Source organism: Notothenia rossii (assembly GCF_949606895.1).
Source record: "Notothenia rossii genome assembly, chromosome: 12".
Classification (NCBI taxonomy): domain Eukaryota; kingdom Metazoa; phylum Chordata; class Actinopteri; order Perciformes; family Nototheniidae; genus Notothenia; species Notothenia rossii.
In genome coordinates, this window is record NC_136911.1 from 4,990,461 (window position 1) to 5,001,301 (window position 10,841).

Consider the following 10,841-nt stretch of genomic DNA (forward strand, 5'->3'; position numbering starts at 1 on the left):
CACAAAATAGTAAGGGGTGTCTCGTCTTTCGCCAACATTTCATGAAAAGCCTGTGGGACACGTTTTTTTTGTCACGCTTGAAAAACATAACAAACCACAAAATGTTTTTCACTTGAAGCAAGAGACAGCCGAGCTGATGTACTACTGTGGTGCCGCTGTGTACATTCGCTGTGGAAATTCATGAGCTGCACAATATCTGAGTTAATTTATATGCGGATATCAACAGAGAGTTGCTTGATGAATTATACATAGCAGATGCGAGCCACAGAAGACAGATGAGTAAAATTAATGTGCACTTGCTATTCTAGATCCTGGCCACATTTGGGATCATACCCATGCGAGAGATATCAGGCAATGGAGGCGTAACGTCAAACGCTATTTATGAGGCAATTTGATGCCATATGAGTAGCAACGGGATTCACTTCGCTGACAAAGAAGTCAGAATTCTGTAATTCCTTATTAAACACTCCTGGGGGAAACAAGGGTTCACCGAACAACGTATCACATCTCCAGCTTCAGAAGAGCTCTAAAGGATTATTTAATAAGAATAATAATAATAATAATAATAATAACTTTATTTGTATAGCACCTGTGCTTAACATCAGTAAGAAATAAGACATAAAATCAGTGTAAAACAAGCAGCAAGAGCAAAGCATAAAGTGGGATAAAATAATTGAAAATAATAACATGGGGAATAAAACATAGAGAAATGTAAACGTATTGGCTTCCCTAATATTGTTGGGTAACGTGTTCCACAGTTTTGGGGCGTAGTTTACAAAGGCTGCATCACCGATCTTCTTATGATTCTTTCTGGTGACCTCTAATAGACCTGCATCTGATGATCGCAGTGTTCTGGCGGGTGTGTAGTTTATTAGAGAGTCAGCAATGTAGCTGGGTCCTTGTCCATTTAGAACTTTGTATGTGACTAGAAGCACCTTCAAATCAATTCTAAAAGTTACAGGAAGCCAGTGGAGAGTAGCTAAGACAGGACTAATGTGTTCCCTCCTTTTGGTATTCATTAGTAGTCTAGCTGCAGAGTTTTGAATGAGCTGGAGTCTTCCCATAGCTTTCTTGGGGAGACCAGTGAATAGTGCATTGCAGTAGTCTAGTCGGCTAGATATAAAAGCATGAATTAGCTTCTCTGCATAATTTTTGATTTATGAATGGTCGTACCTTCGCTATGTTTCTGAGATGAAAGAAAGCTATTTTGGTCTAAATGGGCGTTGAAGTTCAAATCTGAGTCCAGGATGACACCGAGACTTGTCACCTCCGGTTTAATCCAAATGGTTAAGCTTGGAATAAGTCTTTCTATTTGCTAAAGAACAATTCAAGAAATCCCACTGCAAACTACAGACACTTAGTTTGTCCCTTAATACTCATACCCTAAAATTACTTAATTTAATTCATAGCCTCAATTAATACAGTTAAATGGTCATTGCCCTCTTGACAATCTAAATGTAAACCATATTAACATTGTGTGTAGCCTCCCTTAGAGAGGGAATATTACACATTTGTTCACAAGGCTGAAGAGGAAAGGGCATAGTAAGATATTTGAGAACAAAATTAAAGGAAAAGTGTAAACTGAGTAAGCCTGCAGAGATAAATAGTAAAGGGATGTAATTTGAGAGCACAAATTACAAATCTGAGATAAAATCTTAGCACAGAAATGTTTTATTACCCTATTATCCTGCTTGTTGAATTTCATTACCAAGTTCCTTATGTACATATCTTTACACAACGCATTCCTCTACTCTGTGATGTTTAACTCATGGTCCACCATCAGCTTCATGACACAACATGCATCTACATCTTCATCATTATTTCTCTCTGAATAACTTCATGTTCCTGTGGCTCTCTGGAGCACAACAGTCCACAGGACGTCCAATATATTTTAATCTGAATACTCCCGATAGTAGAAACCTGTTATGTTAAAGAATGTGTTTTGCTGCCCGGCGTGCTGTATAACAAAGGATGCCTCAGGAAGAACTCGGCATAAATAAAAATGCTGAATATCAGGACCGAGCGCATACAGCTTACCCTGACACGAGCGTTACCCGGAACAAGCACAATGTGTAGCGAGCAGAAAAACCAGCCTTTGTTAGCTCAGGGACTGTGAAATGAAATCGAATAATGTGGACAGCAGGAACGGAGGCTCGGCTGAGGATGTAGCTCTCCAGTGTCAACACACATCAATAAACAACCTAATAAAAAGCCCTGTGGTCAAAACATTATTTCAGCTGCCGTTCTCCGCTCAGACTTGCTGAAAAACGCAGCTACAGTAAGTCCTCACGTACACATCGAGCTGAGTCCTACAGGTGGTTGCTGTGCGTTCAGCAAGTTGTATACATTTACAGCTCCTCTAACCCTTTGTCTTTTCTTCCTCTCGCTTCTGATCTATGATGTCACTCTCTCGCTGTCACTGTTCTCTCCTTCCATTGATCGAGGTGCACACATCCACACACACATAAAACCCACACAGCAGGGCAATAAAAAAAGGTGGCAAATCCATTAAAAGGCCATTTTGGTGTGATCCTTATTTCTTCCTGTCTCTGTCTCTCCCATCATTTCCATCAAATCCCTCTCTAAGGATGTGAGAGAACATTTGATTGACAGGTGGAAGTTGCCACAGCAGTACACAGCTGATAGGGATCAGTGTGTCTGCTGCTGATGGGCATTTATACCACTTGGCTGGCCTCAAGCTTTTAAGATGAAACACCTCTCTGTGGGTGTGGGTGTGGGTTTGGGTGTGTGTGTGTGTGTGTGTGTGTGTGTGTGTGTGTGTGTGTGTGTGTGTGTGTGTGTGTGTGTGTGTGTGTGTGTGTGTGTGTGTGTGTGTGTGTGTGTGTGTGTGTGTGTGTGTGTGTGCGTGCGTGCGTGCGTGCGTGCGTGCGTGCGTGCGTGCGTGCGTGCGTGCGTGCGTGTCACCCATTGCCCAAGATCTTTCGAATGAGAAAAGTAAGTATATATAGAATTTGAGTTTTGGGTTAGAGTTAGGTTGTAATAGCAACCAGTTATTAGAATAAAGAACTGTATGTGTTGCACTGTCGGGCTAACCCATTACCTTCGTGAATGCCAAATAAGGACATGACTGAACCAGGCTCAACAGACCATAATGACACCAATCTGAGAAGTAAAGTGAGGAAAGAGGGAAAACTCATGAAAACAGTGACGCGTTCAGCTGTGTCTCAAAATGCAAATGCATTACGGTAACTTTCTAATACATAGTTGAAGATAAGGCCTTACATAGACCATACTTTTATTTCTGAAATGAAGCTCGGAAGAAAACTCAAGTGGCAAATGCTGCACCTAATATTTCCCCTTGCCTATAGTTTGGGAATACAAACACAAAGGCAGCAGGTGTGAAAAGCTCTCTACTGTAGCTTTCCAATTAGATGATATTATGGGGACCTTATTTCCTGTGCTTGACATCAATGACACTGTGTGTGTGTAGATAGAAAAGCAATGATTTGTGCGTACAAGGAAAGACAAGAAATGCCACACACACACACACACACACACACATACTTGCATACACATTCGGGCGCAGGTGTTCATCAAACACGTTATTTCCCACTTGACCAGCCAGAAAGATAATACTATGTTGCCGTCCAAAGAGCAACAACAATACACCTCTCCGCTTCCTGCCATGTAACGTATCATTATGTCAAAGCTTTTTTCTTTTTTTTATCAGCTCCTTGTAAATCCCACTTCAGCTTTAACAATTTCTCCTCACACCTGATGCACTTGTTGCAAAACCCCCACGATTTTGTCCATCTATATTAGACCAGACCCTATTGGGCCCTGTCTTACTACTGGGAGTTTAACAATGCACTCAATCTACATTTTGATTCGAGGTTCTAAGGTCACAATTAAATATGATTTTAAATTCTTTCGTTGAGCTATGACGGCTTTGCCAAGGATGCAATAAAGATCAGAATAACACACACACATGCACAATCCAACACTGGGCTACATTTTCACTCAGGGAAATCATGATGATCTGTGTTCCAGCTATGGCTCCTCTTTGATGCCCAATTAACTCAGGCAGACCTGGCTAGCTGATCCAATTATTATTTCAGTTTAACAAGTACAGTGTGGCAGGCGCAGAGGTGATGTCATGGCTAGGCAACCGCCGACGCACTGCTTTCACTGCAGGCCCTGCACTGAATACATACCATTAGGTTAAAATGCAGCGTTTTCAGTTAATATAGCATGGTGCAACTCTCTGTCACATTGTGTTTTTTCTCCTTCACACCTTTCTGTCACTTCCTGCGTTTGACGATTCCTGGTCTCTCACTCTGCCGGCTGCTTCTTCCTCTTCTCGCTGCACAGAAACCTCTCTTACTCCCCAACGAGCTCTCCTTTTAACCCCCCACATCTTTCCATCATTTACCCCTTTCCTGTGGATTCCATCTTCTCTCACCTGAATCCTAACCACTTCCTCTCTCTTCATGCTTTCTCACAACAAATCATTTAATTCCTTCCTGTTTCCGTTTTTTTTAGTTTCTTTGTTTTCCCTTGCACTAAAGACTGAAGGGAAGGAAGAATAATAATGGAGTTTGGGGGGAGAGGAGGACAGTTGGCTGACAGAGAGAGTCCCATCTGCAGTGAGCTCATTAGAAGATGGGAGGAGAGCACGGAGGCATCCACACACATTTCTCTCTATATCTGTCTCCATGTCTATATGTGTGTCTTTCTCTGTCCTCAAATACCATGCTCTCATTTATCACAAACATATCTGACACACAGTCAATTGTTTTACTTTTTACCACCTTGCAGTACCATGAGGCCATACATTTTTACTACATGTGGAATCAGTGGAAATCGAGCCATAAATCCAAAGCATTGTTAAAGCTGGACAACTTTTCTTCTTCTCTGACTTTTGTAAGAAGGAGTGTGATGAATTACTGATAGGAAAATGCTCAGGGATATTATCGAAAGCTGAATCTCCAACTACTGCCTGAGCTTGACCCTGCGTTTGTGCATGAAGCCTTAAAGCTAGCTGACAGGGCCTTGAGTCTTAACACCTCTCTCCAAAAGTGGGCAACATAAGTCATTGTCCTTTATCGCATTTGCCTAAATTCTGCAATTTTCAGCCACTTGAATGCTAAGTGCAAGTGCAGATTAAAACTGGCAAACTATGCCGGTTGCACGTTCCAGTCCGATCTGCATTAATGTAATGACACTGCCCACTCCTTTCACCTCTAAACTACAAATAATTATTTCCATTTTCTGTGGCTTTAATGTGAAGGTCAGCAGATGGCGAGGATACACTAATGGAGCTGGGAAGCATGAAAAAAGCATGGTGTCCATTTTTTGTTTTTTTAAACAGAAGGTTATTCAACTGATCACCTAAAACTAACATTACTCACCCTCCCTCGCAAAAAGGGTCAAAAGTTCAGCGACAGCCAACATCCTTTGAGCTGTGACGGATTCTGCTCAAGGTCTCTCAAGTGATAAACATGCGAGTCAAGTGTCTATCTTTCAAACTGCGGGATACAAGGTAAGAAATTAAAGAATCACCAACCTATTCACGGCATGGGTGGATACATTCCTGATAAAGAAAGCTACTAAATTCCCACTGCGTGAGAGCAAAGCCATGATAAATCTATTTTAATGATAAATACAATTGTAACATCTCCACTGTTACCTGGACATCCACATTGGGTGCCCTGCACAGCACCCTTGAAGGAAAGAAGAGTGATATCTCGGGTTTAATGGTGCATAACATGTATGTAATCTTGTAACAATTCCACAGTAATGGGGATATCGTAAAAGTGTCCATTAGCCGTGGCACATCAGCGTTCTTTATGTCATTAAACAAGCTCATGAGAAACCCGTCACCAACGCAAGCATCAAGCCAGCCGATAGATGAGCACGCCAAGGCTGTCAATTAGCACCCGCCCTGTGTCGATGAATATGCAATCAATGCAATCGGCAAGTATGGACCAAATGTCAGCCGTCTGCCTGAGGCCCATTCACATTTCATTTTAGTGAACATATGGAAGAAAGCACGAACATCATGTAGCACATACTGTAAGAGAGCTCGATGGCATCAGAGTGTTACATCAAACCATTGGCTCTTCTTGACAGTTCTACTTTTGTCTCTTGACTTATTTTGCTTTCTTTTCTTTAATCAAGTAGTAATATTAGATAGAAAGGACATGAACATACACAAGTATATGAGAAAATGAAGCTATTTTTGGTGTGTTCAAAGGCAAATAAGGTTGTGAATTTCCTTTCTGAGTGATTATAAAAGATGCAGTCAATACAACAATAGCTTTTTCCCCATCTCATGTTGACAAACCAGCAGCATCAGATGTTGCCTCTGGGCTTGTGTCATACCTCAAAGATGTGCCATATGTGCCACCAGGCCCCAGAGCTCCTCTGGAGGAAACTCATTTGTGCATTTTAAACAGTCAGCTAATCTAATATTCAGGGTCTTTGAAACAAATGAAACAATACTGGAGAGACAGACTGGGCTCCCACATGTTTAAAATCTCTGAGTCGAATTGTCCTCCAAACAGCGATGTGGGAAAGGATGTGCCTGTGTTCAAATAATAAAAGTACAGAGTGACACTCGGGGGAAGAACTTTTTGAACTTGTCTACTTTGAGGTGAGGTCAAAGGTCAGGTTTCAGTGTAAGACCCCCTGGACCTGGTTGAAATTCAGTGACTCTCTCATTGACAGGTGCTCCAGGTCCTGCTGCTGATGCTGTCTTACATTTCAAATGAATTGTGAAAATTCCTGTGAACAAGTGAGAGGGACGAAAACAGTGCCATCCCAGTGAACGATTTACAGCCTGTTATTAAGTATAAGATATAAAAATGACATCAGAAGATCAAATTTGTGGGCTGACACATTTGACTAGTCTTCATGTCGATATACCATAGTTACTGCACCGCTTTCTAAAGCATAACACACTAAACGGAGCTACTTTGCAGCCCGGAGAGATGATTTTGAAGCAAAACCTTTCAGCACACAATTGGCCAAACATCAAAGCAGCCATTTGAAAGAGGAGTTCCAACCTCTCTTGATCTCTATCTTTGCTCATTTCACATGTCGAGAAGTGGCCTAGAGCATGGGGGGGAATACAAATACATCTTTGCTGTATCAGATATGATAAATTCACAACATCAATGCACCAAACCCCGCCCCACTTGTCAAATAAAAACTAAAAAGTTACAGTATTTTCATTTCTGACCCTGCTGTGCTTCAGGGTGGATAACTATAATTCAAAGTCTTCCCTCCCTATCCTCAGCAGCTCATCCCAGCAGCTCTTTGGACTGTCGTCAGCAGTCCATCCTGTGGAAGCCTGCCAGTAGCCCCTCTGTCCGATCAATAGGCACCGGCGGCTAGCTTTCCCCCTTTTGCTCTCTCTCCCTCTCTACTACCTCGGTATAAAGGCTGCTCTGTTCTGCCGGCGCAGCATAGTGATTAGGCATTAGGCCTGCGCTGCTGTGTGAATTAGCTTAATCTGTGTCCGCGATGAAGGACGAGGCTTTTCATGCCCACTGGAGACATTCACTGGACATAAAAGAAGCTAATCTTTAGGACATTTAGAGGGGGTGAGAGTGTGTGTGAGGGAAACAGGGATTGCTTGAGACAGTTCCCACAGTGATTCTTGTTTTAAATCCATCCAAGTTTTTGAAGATGTGTGGCAAGGTGAGTGTTATACTGTCATCCCTCAAAGAACAGGAGAAGTGGATAACATGCAGGTGGAAAAATAGAGAGAAAATCTATATTCCCATATTCCTGCAGCAGAGGTTAGTTTAAGGGGATTTAGAGGGGATTGTATTGAACATGGAAGCTTAACTGGCCACAAAGGAAGCTGCCTCACCTGAAGTGCTAAACCCAAAGTTTTATACTTTCAAACACTGACAAAAGACAAAGGAGTTAATGTGATATACCTGAGCGCACTCTTTCCCTCTCTGTGCTTCCTCTGTCCAGCATGCACCTGTCCAAGTGCTGACATGCTCTCGGATGAACATGAACCCACAGCATGCCTAACAGCAGAAACCCCAGCCCTCCTCCTCCTCCTCCTCTCCTCCACATCATCTGCTGGATATATTATACGCCCTTGACAAACTGCCAGTGCACAATCCCCCCTCCTGCAAAAGTCTACTGATGAAAGCCCAAGTACAGCCGTAGTCTTACCCATACTCTTATCCTTGTATCACCTTTCCTGCTCCCACACCTCACAGACAAAAGGCAATTCCATAAAAAAAACGTAACAAGCATCAGTGGACAGAGATTTATAAGCAATAATCTACCCTACAATACCCAAGGCACCTGTTTGGCCCCAGTAATAAATCATATTCCAATCCATACTAGGCCATAATATCTTGTGCAGATAATTTTAAGGAAACAACAAGTTAACTTCTGGTTGTCAATGGACTTCACCAAACAAATCATCCGGCTATGGAGAGCAACCTTTTTTGTTTACACGGTGCTTTTCACACCTTAAAAGCACTTTTACGCACAACCAATGGGGAATGTGGGTCAGCTGGAGCTAAATATCTGTAGAGTGTTGGGTGATCCGAGCACAGCCGGACGCTTGTGTCTGAGAGGAGCGTGTTATCAAAAGCAGGGCACCAGCACTTTCCCGAAATCACCCACCATGCATGATCAAGAAGTAATTTCCTGCGCATCGCCAAACTACGTCCCACTTTGGGGAATGAAAACAGACTAAACACACAAACCTGTCACCTCCTTGCTGTCTGCCCGATCACATTAAGTCTACAGCAGGGAACATAACGGGATGACCTACCGAAATGAGATCCTGTGCAGTGTCAGCGTCCGGCTTCCCCTCGTTTCCCTCGTGCCCCTGGCTCGCCTCTCCTTCCAGTCAATCCGCAATGTGCTGAGATCAGATCACAACAGATTGGTGCGCCTTTTCGCTGCGTCCTGCTTCCAGAGTTGCCGGGGATGGAGCGACCATTTGCCGGGATCCTGGGCCGGGGGTGCAAGGCTGAGGCATCCGCAGGGAAGAGGAAAGGGATGTGGAGGAGACAAAGGAGGAAGAGGCGAAGCGCTGGGTGCGAAACGCGAGAAAGAACGAAAGAGAGGAAGAGACGGAGAGAGAGGAGAGCAGCAAAGCACTGCAGCGACGGGGAGGAACACCGCCGGAGAGGAGGCAGACAGCAGCTCCCTGACTAGCTCCCGCACGCGCTCACGCACATGCGCGCGCGAAACATTGCCATCATATAAGGATACCGAGCGCCATCTTCAGGTGGCTCGTAGTGGTGAGGTTGGGAGTTGTCTCATGCATTTAATGTGTGTTAATGAGCATATTTAAACTGTGATTTATTTTTTACAGGGTGTGTGTCAGTGTACCTCCACGGGAAAACCTTTATTTTATTAAATGTTCTGACTGACATTTCTCCAAATTCTACATCATAGCAAGTGCTGTGTGCATGTCATTACTTTCGAAGGTCATCCTTGGCAACAATTAGAACACACACAAGCAATAATTTAGGCCTACTTTGACCTTGACCCTTCGTCCCATACCCTCAATACATCTTTAACCCTTTGCCAAATTCTGGTTTCATCATATAATTAGGCTACCTTATAAGGATGTGATTCAATTCCTATGTGGGAGATTAGTGCACATATGTGGACAGATGTTTCCCCTCAACACCACCGCCACTTACCCCACCCATCTTGTCATACACCGCCCCTTCCCCCCTCTGCACATATTCACACTCCATGGCAACCAGATCCCTGTTGGGTTCTGATGATGATAATATCACCTGACCTGCCCTCCATCATCTTTCCACCCCTATCCCCTTCAGTTTGCAAACACACGAGCACACACACAAACCTGGTTTCCCAAGGTCAAGAATTGCTGAGTATTTCAGATACGTTGCTATATCATATTCTGCACAGTCAGTTCTGCTGGCTCGGACAGATTGAGGATTTATTTCCTTCTTCCTTTCCTTTTCCTTTTTTTGCGCTCTCCTTTTTCATTTCTTTCACTTTGTTCTCTCTTTGGAGGCATTAAAATGTCTACATCATGTTGAAATATGGCCAATGTGCACACAGTGTCGTTTCTGTCTCCTGTTAATTCTGATTCTTGTCTCTTCTTTTCTTTTTTAATCAAATAATGTACCCTCAAATTTCGTTATTCTCTATTCTTCACAATAGAAAGTGTAATAAACTGCTGTTTGGAAATGCTTGTTGTACAATTATATGGATAGCGATCAGTTCTTTCTAGAAAACGCAATAATAATATATTGGAATATTTTTGTTTTATTCATCTTTATAAGCGGCACAGCAAAATAGTATATTTACCACCAAACTGTGTTGTGTTGAATAAGATAAGGGGTGGGGATGAAGAGATGCTGCAGAGGTATACACATGAGCTGTGGGACGCTGTGCAAACAAGTAAATACTGGGTATTCAGTGTTCAAATGTGTATGGAAATGGAGTCAAAAAAAGCCACAATACATATAAAAGTAAAAGAAAAACAGCCATGCAACTTTTATACATGTTACACAATAATAAAGACAGTTGGCATTTGCATCTAAAATCCTTTATAATTTATTTCAAACTTTCCCATTCATTTATGTATTTGTAAAGATATTATTATTTTATAGAGTTATATTTGAGTTGAGCCATATTTATGTACCTAGAACTATATTTCTAAGCTACTACAAGGATTGCTTTCAGTGAATATTCCTTAGATAAATAAAGGTTTACAAAAGTTAAAATCAACCATATTTTCTGGCATGGTCATCAGTCACACTTGAACTCAGTAGTTATTGTGTATAACTTTGTTGGTTTTGAAGCTTTACTGTGCAACCTCTATAGCCAAAGCATTGCTGTGTTGAAAACTGACT

At 42.4% G+C, this 10,841-nt stretch overlaps 1 protein-coding gene across 3 annotated transcripts in view; it reads right to left on the reverse strand.

Annotated features, from left to right (window-relative positions):
- The window catches only part of ctnnd2a (catenin (cadherin-associated protein), delta 2a), a 224,573-nt gene extending 215,074 nt beyond the window's left edge, over positions 1-9,499 (reverse strand). For all 3 annotated transcript variants that reach the window (XM_079661477.1, XM_079661478.1, XM_079661476.1), the window contains exon 1: positions 8,771-9,499. The gene's annotated coding sequence lies outside the window, so the exon portion shown is untranslated. The remainder of the gene's footprint in view (positions 1-8,770) is intronic.
- Positions 9,500-10,841: the final 1,342 nt, after the last annotated feature.